General features: G+C 48.5%; 1 protein-coding gene across 1 annotated transcript in view; it reads left to right on the top strand.

Moving 5' to 3' along the window:
* Nucleotides 1-12,267, top strand: part of CWF19L2 (CWF19 like cell cycle control factor 2) — a 1,282,529-nt gene that overhangs the window by 165,513 nt on the left and 1,104,749 nt on the right. The window lies entirely within an intron of this gene.

The raw sequence follows: 12,267 nt of genomic DNA, 5'->3' as shown, positions 1-12,267 counted from the left end.
CCAATGTACCTAAACCTACCCCACTCCAATCTACCTCACTTCAGTCTATCCCACTCCAATCTACCTCTTCCAACCTACTCCAAACTACCCCACTCCAAACTACCCCACTCCAATCTAGCCCACTCATATCTACCCCATCTAACCTACTCCAATTTTCCCCATTCTATACTCCAATACACCACACTCTATCGTTGAATGTAACCCTCTCCAGTTCATCACAATCTACCCCACCCCAATCTATACCAATCTCTCCCTCCCTACCCTACCCCACTCCAATCTCCCCTTTCTACCCCACTCAAATCTACCTTATTCTAATGTACCCCACTCCAATGTACTCCGCTCTTATCTACCCCATCTACCCCACTCCAATCTTCCCCACTCCAATCCACCACAATCTACCCCACCCAATCTATACCAATCTCCCACTCCCGACTCCACTCAAATCTCCCTTATTCCAATGTACCCCAATTTACCCCACTCCAATATACCTCACTCCAGTCTACCCCAATCTACCCATACCAATCTACCCCACTCCAATGTACCACACCCATCCTTCCTCAATCTACTCCACCCATCCTACCCCACTCCAGACTACTCCAAATTGCCCCAATCTACCTTGTTCTGCCCACCCCAATCTACCCCATCCTCATCTACCACACTCCAATCTGCCCCACTCCAGTCTACCACACATCAATCTACCCCAGTCTATCTCGCCCCAATATACCCCACCCAACCTACCCCACTACAATCTATTCTACTACAATCTACCCCAGTCCACCCCATCTACCCCAGTCTACCTTGTCCCAATCTACCACATCCGGCCTACCCCACTCCAGTCTACCCATTCTACCCTACTACAATATACCCACCTACCCCAGTCCACCACAATCTACCCCGCCCCAATCTATCCCACCTCAATGTACCCCACTCCAAGCTACCCACCCTTAGGTACCCCGCCCCACTCTTCCCCAACATGCTCCAATATACCCCACCCCAATCTACCCCAACCTAACCCACTCCAATCTACCTGTCTACTTACCCTAGCCTACTACACTCCAATCTACTCCACCCCACCCAACCTTTAGCCATGCTGAACAGCAGCCACACTGTTGTAACACATGGCTCAAATACATTGCCAAGGGCGATAGCTCTTTCTTAGGCAAAATCTGAATTGTTCTGAATTGAGTTTCAACAAGTTATTACTCATCTAAGTGGTGGCTTCTAATAGACGTTTGCCATTCAACTGGGAAAGTTGCAGAACAGTCGGTATTTTCTGCTTATGACGTACAGGTAAAGCTAAATAAATGAATAAGTCGGACCAAAGGAGTAATGTAGATATTTAAAAAGCTGGGGGCGAAAGAAGAGCCCTGAGAAAGCCCCCGGATAGCGAACAAAACTCAGAATGAAAGGGAGAGAGACGAGCAGCCTATGAGCATTGAAAAATGAAGAAAGAAAACCAGGTCAAAGTTTCTTCCTGTAGATCTTAAACAGCAAGAAGACCAAGCAAGATAGAATGCAACTTAGTATCGAATGCTGCGGACATATATATATATACACAAGGCGAAGTGTGTATCAAGGTGGTGTATCGGGTTATTCTGAATGCCAGCCCCTGCAAATGGTGGAGAATGTATTTTTAAGATTTCTTTTAGCTGTACCAGGTAGTTGTTACACCTGTTTATGCCATGCGGAGTTGGGTCTACCTTATTTATCTGAGTTAATTAAGACTCCGCTAATTCTTTTAAGGCATAAGATCTGGTCTTCTGAGAAAACTAAACGTAATATTATAAGGGAGTGTTTTAAATTACATCGGGCACTCAGTATACCCTGGCTAAAGTATATTAAAGACTTTATGAATGACCTGGGTCATCCGGAATTTTACGATCAGCCAGAATCCCTAGAACATATTAGCAGAAAAGATCTTAAAAGAGAGTGCATGATGTTACTGGAGAAACTTAAACTAACCTAGGAATGATTGAAACGGATTGTTCGCAATAATCAGATCTTATTTAAAGTTCACGGACGGGATTTAAGATAGATGTGTTTTAACAGGCTTTAGACTGGGAATTTTTCTGCACCTAGCAAGCTTTTCTGAGATAAACAAATGGTCACAATACCTTTGTAAGTGCCCCTGTGACGGAAAATCACAGCAGACCACAATTTATGTTGTGTTCTTTTATAAATTTTATGAAAAACAGAGAAAGATTTGGGCTTTATCGATACTAAGGTCACTTGGGTTTAGGCAATGTCGCCCAGCCTTTTTATTCCTGCAGTCCTTATCCAGTATATAATGTTGTCTATGGCAAGTTTTTTAAAGAATGTAATTAGTTGTAGAAAGACCGTTATATTATGAATTTTATGGTGATGTAAAAGTATCTGTATTTTACGATAGATTCTTTTTTAAAGATAGGGACTGATGCTGAAAGAATATTTACTTTACATAAGACTGTTGTACATTTACGTAGATTGTATACTGTTTTTTAGGCTTACTAATCTTAAATGTATTTACATGTATTGCTTTCATAGTTTCCCATGAAGAAATCAAATAAAGCTTATTTTGATTGATTGATTGCCATGATGTGTCAGTTGTTTGTGTGTGTCTCCAGGAGTTTTTTTGGAAAAGGGTAAAAATAGGACAGAAATTAATAAAGAAGGAAAGGTCTACTGATTTTTTTTTTCCAATTACCAATGGCACGACCAGGTCTTGTTTTCAGTCACTTGAAATACATGATTAGCAGATTTGCAGGTTGCGCCTTTCCCATCAAACCTCCACTGTTAAACTCAAGCCGTAACAGACCCCTGTCACCCCATGCAAACCTGGCCAGAAGCCTTGACAGCAGATGCACAGTCACCCGCATGAGCTAAGCCCATTGCTATCAACACTCTCCGCCAACTGCTAAAGACGTGACAAAAGATATAGGTAACCTATCTGTTCCAGAAGCACCTGTCCTCCCTCCTACCATCGAGTAATTAAAACCTTTGCAATCATGTTCTCGCACATTTGAGTGGGGTATAATCAACCAGTCCACTGTAACCAACCACTGGACAAGCTTGTAGGGTCTAAAAAAACCTGCTGCACGTTGCTGGCCAACAGTGCATCTAGCATAGTCAACGGCTGCAAGTCCTGAATATTCTGACCATTACTTGACTTTTTAGTTGAGAACCTGTATTAACAATCATACAGGTAATGACTATAACAGAGTCCCTCCTAGTAGATCTCTGCTTCTCGCCACCTCTTTTTGCTCTTAACGACATTCTCCTGTAATAAGCATATACATTTGGGCCCAGAATGTAAAGATATCATGAATAACATTATGGGACTTGCAGAGTTATTAACAGAGGCCAGCACACTACAAATCCTAAACTGTCTGTCTCAAACCTCTGTCCATAACTCTGTTAAGTGCTGCTTCCCATGACAAGATGAGAGTACCTCTTCACACAGGATGTAAAGATGCTTCTCACATAGGCTCAAGATATGACCAAACACACCCTACACACACTGTGAAGCACTGTACCACTCTGTGGGTAAGGCTCCGGTGACCCACAGGGTATGGTAAGTGCTTTTAAATTCTACAGTAACATATGACAGAGTTATAAGCAATGGGTGGTAATGCTAGCGGCAATCTTTAAACATTTTGGCCGTGGTTTCTGGACCATGGTGGAAGCTAGCTGCACTGAGAGTGCAGTTAGAATGAATAAGCAATTTATTCATGCTCTGTGTTTCTCTTTTAAGTACTTTTGATAGAACATTTAAGTTTATCTGATCTTATGTATGTAGATAACCTTAATAGCATTCAGCATCAGAATTAGAAAATTAATCGTAACTGACAGATCTCCACAAGCAAGATGCCCTTTTGGACAGTTGAATGATAACCTAAATCTAGAGTTGACAGGTACTTTTTGGTTTTGAGTTTTGACAACTCAGCTGTCAAGTCAACGTATTACTAGACATGTGCATCCAGTGGCTTTGGGATCCGCCCCTTCATAGATCATCTTTTTCCAGCCATTGGCTTTAGACTTTGCCAATCATGTCCATCGGCGTGTGTCTTCTCTCACTTAATGCCATTAGTTGTATCGATGCAACTAGGCCTAGATGTAACCCTCTGCCTATACACAATCACTCGCATTGCACTGCTTGAGGGTCTGCTTTATAATTTTTGCCATCCCTGTCCGCTCCTCGTACCCCCCACCCCTCATTTGTCTGCCTAATAGGCTAATGCTACATGCATTAGCTCGGTAAACCCATCCTATTCCCGTTGCATTGCTTGTTACAGTCTGATTTGTATAGCTGAATCTAGATTACTGAGAGAATCCCAAATATTTAGTGTGGAGGTGTTCTCCTTTTTCTAAAAGGTGAAACCAATCCATCGAACTGCTGATTGCTTGTGATGTCAAGCCCACCAGCTGAATATTACAAAATCTATTTCGCGATGAGTTAGCTGGATTGATCAAATAACACTCAAGACACATTGAGCGACTTCCCGAGGGGTCCTTCATCAACACACCGTCCATTACAGCTTCCATTTAGGGCACGCCGTGCCAAACCAGAAGATGCCCGGCACTTGTGTGTTCATTGATTTTTTTTTTCCTCCAATACTTTCAGTAGCATACTCATACATATCTTAATCATCTTTCTATCCTGAACTCCGTCCCTTTCCTTAAATTTGGACTATATTCTTGATTTCAGTACAATAAGGATGAGAAATGTAGTCACTATATACCTTACATTTAATGTGAAGTCTTGTTGTTTTTTCCTCTGTTTTGCATTATATTCTCATTGCTAATAAAATGCTTTGAAATAAATAAAATAAAAAAGAAGAAAGCTTTTAAAATGTGGTGCTCTGTCTATTAAGTATACTGCCCGAATAATATCCGGAAAACTAGTCCCTTACTATATATATATATATATATATATATTTTTTTTTTTTTAAAGCAAAAACTTTTATTGCATCAGTCAGTTACACTGCAGAATGCCTACAACCCGATGGGCCGGCCGCTATCTCGTGGTCGAGTTCTCGATGGACCACAACACAGATTTCCAAAGGTTATTCATCAATACATATCGCAGTACAGGTGTCTCAATAACATGGCGCGGCATTTACCGCAGTATTCCAGGCATTAGTTGTTTTTGATTTCCCATTTTTTCAACCAATAAACAAACAAATTAACTGTTAGGAACAAGAGTGTGGTCATTTCGTAATTGAATACTGATCATCCGTAAGCAACTTCCCTAGGTGTCCCATGATAGAGCCTGGCGTAAGCACATCATTCCCCATAAGGGTCCATTCTGTATCTAATCACGTAGGCCTCTAACGTGGAGTATCATGCACCTCCCGCCCCGTAAGCCTGCGAAGCCACCTAGAAAGGGTCCCCTTTCCTAAATCCCTCCCACATCGCTGTTATAGAACATATAGTGCGCTGTCACTCCTCCCCTTCATCATCTGACTCGTCTGGTTCAACCTCTGGCAAGGGGTCACAGATCTCGCCTCTGTACACATTCCATTTGGACCAGATCTTATTCCATTTCCCCGGGCAGGCACGGTTAGAGTATACCGCTCTTTCTGTCACCATTACCTTATCCATATTTAAACACCAGTGCGACTTGGTCGGCACTTCAGGCACCCCCCAGCGCTGCGCGACATCTCTCTTCGCAACCATCAGCCCTACCGTAACCCAAATCCGTCCGAATCTGGAGAGATCTGTAGGTTCCCATACGTTTAGAAGGCATCTCTTCGGGTCAGGTAACAGTGTTATGTCTAGTGTTTGTGAGATTGTGCGAAGTATCTGTTTCCAATATTCCTGAATTCGGGGGCAGTCCCATATGGTGTGAAAGAATGTACCCTCCTCCCCGCATCCACGAAGGCTGTAAGGGTGTTCTATCCTGTGAATGCGGTGTAACATTGTTCTGGTATAGTATACCCTATGTAATATTTTCAATTGCACCAGTCGTAGTCTTGCAGAGATGCCGACCTCCCTAGGTGACGCCAGTGCCTCATTGCACTCGTGTTCATCCATCTCGCTAGTGTCCCCCTCCCACTTCGTCTTTAATGTCCGCGTTGGGTCTGGTAAATTGTTAAGCAGTTTGCGATAGGTAAGGGATGTTGCACGCTCAACCATGAATTCAGTAAGAAGGCGATCTTCCAGTGGGGAGGACTCAGGCAAATCTGTGTCTACGGGCAAAACCGCTAGTAGTGCATGCCGTATCTGGATGTATCTATAAAGTTCCCTCTCACTGAGGTCATACACTTCTTCCAGCCGATTGAAGGGCACGACCCCTCCCCTTTCCCAAAGATCACCCACCGTGGAGATCCCTATAGTGTCCCAGTGTGAAAAGCCTTTGCTGTTCCTCATGTGCCCGAGGACTCGAGAGTCCCACAGTGGAGTTAGCTTGGTGGTTCTCCCTTTCCAGCCCAGAGCAGCTGTCGCCGCGTGCCAGATCGTGACTGTTAATTTGGTGGGTCCCACTAAAGTACGGATTTTACGGTGGTCGTATAGCGGAGCTGGCATGCTGTCAGTGCCCAGTTGTCCCCTGTCGGCCTGAAAAGCTGGCTCGGCCTGCGCAGCGTGAAGCCAGTGATTGATGGGTTTGAGGTGTGCCGCCCAGTAGTAAAATTTTAAGTTGGGCAGGGCAATTCCACCATCAAACCAACCTCTATGTAGTTTCGATTGGGCGATACGAGCAGGGTGGGTCCCCCATAGGAGGTTGGAGACCAATGCAGCTACCGTTTGAAAGAATTTAGGGGCTACCGGGAAAGGCGTGTTCTCAAGGACATATAAAAACCTGGGCAGAGCCATCATTTTGTAAAGTGCGGCTCGTCCCAAGAGCGTTAGCGGAAGTTCTGACCAGAATTTGACATCTCGTCTGAGCCTATCTAAGTGGGGTTTCAGATTTTTGTCAATGAACTCTGCGGGGTCTCTAGTAATATGAATGCCTAAATACCTAAACGATGAGCCCGCCACCTGTAGAGGACAACTCGGGTCAAGGGCTGGAGACTGCCCCTTCAGAACATACAATTCCGATTTATTCCAATTCAATGTATATCCCGAGATCCTGCCATGGGCGTCACAAAGCTGTAGTAGGGCCGGTACTCCCTCGTTAGGATTAGATAGGTAGATCAGCATGTCGTCCGCGTATAGGGACAGCCGATCTTCCCAGCCCTCCTTCCAGCAGATTCCCTTAAGCAGGGGTGAGGTTCTAATGAGCGTGGCGAGGGGCTCCAGAGAAATCGCGAATAGCAAGGGAGAGAGGGGACAGCCTTGTCTCGTACCTCTCCCCAACGAGAACGTCCGCGAGATATGGCCATTGGCTACCACTCTGGCCACCGGGTCAGTATATAACATCCTGACCCATGCAATAAAGCGGGGCCCAAATCCTAGGCGCGACAGCGCCTCAAACAAGTACGTCCATTCCACCAGGTCAAACGCCATCTTGGCATCAAGGGCTAATATCACTGCCTGGGACGTTACCGAGTCTGCCCTGGCCAGTACCCCGTGTAGGCGTCGTAGATTCAACGCTGTATTCCTGTGTGGCATGAACCCGGACTGATCCGGGTGTATCAGAGAAGACAGATGGGGCAAGATTCTCATCGCCAGGAGTTTAGCGAGTATTTTCGCTTCTGCATTAAGCAGCGAGATGGGGCGGTAAGAGGAGCAGTCCTCAGGTGGTCTGCCCGGTTTGGAGATGGTCACTATAGTCGCCATTCTTTGGTCTGGCGGGAGTGTGCCCTTTTCCTGACATTCTTTAAACATTTCCAGCAGATGCAGACTAAGGGTCTCAGGTATCGCTTGATACCACTCTATCGGTATCCCGTTAGGTCCCATAGCCTTACCCGGGTTCAAAGCACGAATAGCCAATTGTATTTCCTCAGCGGTAATATCTGCCTCCAGTTCACCGGATACCTCCGAGGACAGTGTCTGGACCTCGATCGGCGCCAGCACGTCTCTGGCCATTTCGGAGGTGATTACATGGTCAGGGGTGTACACCTGTTCAAAGTGGTCCGCGAGCAGATCCACAATTCGCTCTGGGTTAGTGTGCAGCGTTCCGTATTTGCCCCTCAGACGTAGGATACCTCTAGAATTTCCTTCCCGCTTGTCAAGCCATGCCAGTAGTTTCCCCGCCTTATCACCCACCTCATAGATCCTATTTTGGGTGTCCGTCAGATGTCCTTTGACATGTATACGGAGGTGGTCGTTATAAAGCTGTTGTTGCAGTGTCAATGCGTGCAGGGCGGAAGGAGTGGGGCATTGTTCGTGTGCTTTCGTCAATTCCTGCAAAGTCAGGTATATACCATCCAGCTCCTGAGAACGTTCACGCTTGTAACCCGTGATGGTGTTTATGGCTTCCCCCCTCAGGACTGTCTTATATGCCTCCCACAATATCTCGGAGGAGCGTACAGAGTGTACATTTTCAGTAAAATACTGTGAAGTTGCCTTCTTGAGAGCTTTACGGACCTGGGGAATCTTGAGATAAGTAGCCTGTATGGGATACATGCGCCTGTGCGTTCGTGTTTGTGAGGAGAGTGTGAGCGTAAGTGGAGAGTGATCCGAGATCCCTCGAGGATGAATCACTATTGTATCTACATGTTGGAGGCCGTCTCCCAGGGTTAGAAAGTGGTCAATTCTCGACAGACTCCCATGGACTGTGGAGTGGAAGGTGTATTGCTTGGTGCTGGGGTGGAGGTGCCTCCAAATATCAGTCAGGCCTATGGCCGTTAAGAATCGTTGAAGGCGGGGATCCCTCCCGTGGGGGCCTGTGTGGGGAACCTGTCGAGTTGTGTTTCCAGAATCGCGTTAAAGTCCCCTCCAAGGATAACCTCCCCTTCAGGGAGAGTCAGAATAAAATCACCCAATTTAGGGAGGTGTACTGAGTGCAATGCCGGTGGAATGTACACCGAAACCAGGTTGAGAAGCTTCCCCTCCCACTGCCCCTGCAGGGCTGCGAAACAGCCTTGGTCATCAGTTTTTGTGATTAGGGGGATAAATCGTGTGTTTTTCTGTAGCAGGATACCGGTCCCTCTGGAGCCGGACGTGAAATCCGAATGGACTATCATCTTGTAGCCTCGTCTATCTAAGGCCTTAACCGCTCCCCCTGTTAAATGCGTTTCCTGCAGTAGTGCTATCATGGGTTTCTGTCTCCTAATCGCGGTAAGGACCAGCCCCCGTTTAACCTTGTCCCCCAGCCCTCTCACGTTCCAGGACATGATACGCAAAGCCGGGCATTGTGTCTCCACAGCCACATCACTCCGCTCAGGAATTAAAACATCCGCCATTGGATACTCTGGAGTTAATGGTGCAACGATGGGGAAGTGCTGCCCGGGTGTTGGGCGTACAATTGCCCCTGAAGGATCCGGAGGAGCTCATGGGGGCCCCATCCACCCGTCCTTCCCTCCCACCTAGGGTTGATCCTCTGTTCAAGGCTCTGCTGGGAGCCATACCCCCTTGCTTGCTTCTCTCGCCTTGTCCAGATTCAAATGGAAGTCTAGTTACCTCACTTGACCGTGTAAGTGTGTTCCTAACTTTAACAGAACCATCCCCCCCCCAACTCCCCCTCCCTGCATCCCTGCCTAACGGACTTTCAACTGCCCGCCTCCCCAACTGAGCAGAGCGCTTTACCCATCCCACAACCAGAGTACTTGCGTGTAAGGGGGAGAGTGTCTCCCCGAGCAGGCGGCATCCCTGCGTGCTTTCGGGGTAGTGTCGCCAGAGTCCAAATGCAGCTACTGAATAATGCGTCGACGATCAGCAGTCTTCACCGAGGCCATTGTCCGAGTAGGGGTCATTCCTCACCGCCAGCTCCTGCAAATCCATGCGAGGGCGATCCCTCTGCTCCTCCTCGACCGGATGACTGTGAGCCTGTCCCACTGTTCCCTCCGCGGTCGTGATGCTGTCTGGGCGGTTTCCGCTGTCGGTCCACGGTACGCCAACCCTCCAACCAGTCCCGGGCTGCGTCCGGGTTGTCGAAAAACCACACTTTCTTGTCCGCTACAACTCGCAATCGGGCTGGAAATTGCATTGAATATTGTAGATCCTTTTCCCGCAATGTTTTTTTTACTTCCAAGAACGTCCTCCTCCTCCTGGCGACCTTCGCCGTGTAATCCGGGAAGAACGCTATTCTTGAGTTTTGGATCTGGATGGCCGGTGCCACTCTTGCGGCCTGCAGGATGGCGTCGCGGTCTCTGAAATTGAACAGCCTTGCCAATATTGGCCGAGGTGGTCCTCCAGTCTTAGGCTTCCCCCCCGGCACCCTGTGGGCCCGCTCCACCGAGAAGAAATTTGACAGCCCCTTCGGTTGGAGCCTGGTTTTGATCATTTCCTCCACATAGAGGTCCATAGCCCCCGTGTCTTCCGATTCCGGTACCCCCAAAATTCAGACATTGTTGCGCCGAGAGCGCCCTTCCTGGTCATCCAGCTTGTCACGAAGCAGTTTGTTGTCCGTCTGCAGTCGCTCCATTGCCGTCTGCAGTTCGGAGACATCTTCGACCAAGGATTTGGTGACAACCTCTACCTGTTTGACCCTTTCGGACATTTTGTGGAGGTCTGCCCGGATCAAGGTGACCTCGGTAGCCGTGGCTCCCACTGTTGCTTGTACCTGCGCCAACGCAGCTAATACGTCCTCTATAGTGGCCTTTTTGGCCCCCTCCGTCTCCGTCGTTTTCCCCGCCGCCTTGCGTTGTTCCTGGGGTGGAGAGTGTTTTTCATAGGCGAATTTGTCCAGCTTGGCCTGGGTGGCATTCTGACGGGGGCCTCTGTGTGTCATGATTCAGTTCGTGCCCGGGTCAGGGCAGGCCGGACACCCTCCGAAATGTAAGGTCTGCCGTGAGGATAGACAGCGACTCCTCTCGTGCCCGTGAATGCTGGCCCTTTCCACAGTCGCCACGCAGGGCAATGCAGGGCGCCGCGCCCACAAACAGCAAGCGGCGCGGTCCCTCTCCCCCACCACCGGTCAAGACTCGTTGATCACAGCTCCTATGGGCAGCGGGGCGCAGTGGGTCCAGATAGGTTCCCGGGCGTGACCCCGCGTGCCGCCGACATGAGGCGTCCCCCTTGGCGTGTGTATCGCCGATGCTCTTCCCGCCTTGGTCAAAGTCATATTAGGAAGGGGGGGGGTAGATCGTCCAGCCCCCACCGCTCACGGCCGCCGCCGGCCGTCCGCCGCCGAGGGCGAGTCAATGGAGGCCGCGGAGTCCCCTTCAAGTACCCGGGACCCCGGCCCGCCGCTGCTGCAGGGATGTGATGCGCGTCTAGCGCTGAAAATGGCGGCCTCGTTTTCGCGACCTGCGGCGTAGGACGAGTCCTCTGGTCTGTTTCCCCCTCGGCCGCCGCCGGAGGTCGCGGAGCTCCGCCCGTGCCACCGGGCTCCCGGGGAGAAGGTCACGGCCGCCCGGACAACAATTCCGACGAGCCGGCACTTCCGGCCCATTGCGGCCGCCGAGAGTCCACTTCCGGTCGGACCCAAGGCGACTGTAGCTCCGCTGCTTTCAGGCTGTTGTCAGGCCCCACCTCTCCTCAGGCCCCGTCAAGCGCCCTGGGTCTGCAGACTCGCCGGTTCCGCCTCAAAATTGCCTCGCTGGATGCTGCTAGGACTCCGGGTCCAATCCACCCCTTCTGGCACTGTCAACTACCGGATTAGTATGTCGGATGAATGCGGGAAGCCACCACCGCTCGGGAGCCTCTCTAAGCTGCGGCCGCCATCGTTGGCTGCTAGCCACGCCCCCCATCCCTTACTATATTTAACGATAACCGTGTTTGTGCGAGAATTCCTTTCGAGAAACTCAAGTTTGATAACACCACATATTGGCACCCTATGTATTTAGTATCTCTTTAGGTGACCATAGAGCCTTCTCGAAAACTGCAGTAGCTAGCCCCTCATGTACCTAAGTGGGCGCGCAAATGGAGTGTTCTTCACATTTCTTCACATAAGTGCCTGTTATCACGGAGTTTTATTGTCTCCTCATATCTCGTTGTTTTACCAAACAAATATTTCCATATCCTGCGCACTAATCACTCAAAATTTGCAAGATCTTGCCACTGTCTTCTGTCTTCATCGAAGATGATACTTGCTTCTCTGCCTGCAGATTACATCAATTCAGCATTATTGTAGTTGCTGTTCTTCTGTTTGCAGAGGTTGAACTTCTTTTTCAGCAGAATCCCAGTTGCATTTTAAAGATCGCAGTTCCTTTGAAAGCCATTTGCTAAGATTACCAATAGTTGTGATCAAAGTGAAGAGAACAACATGACAATATAATATTCAAGGTCATTTTAGCTTCTGCT

The sequence above is a fragment of the Lissotriton helveticus genome, chromosome 8 (assembly GCF_964261635.1).
Source record: "Lissotriton helveticus chromosome 8, aLisHel1.1, whole genome shotgun sequence".
Classification (NCBI taxonomy): Eukaryota; Metazoa; Chordata; class Amphibia; order Caudata; family Salamandridae; genus Lissotriton; species Lissotriton helveticus.
This window is presented reverse-complemented; position numbering and strand designations above follow the sequence as displayed.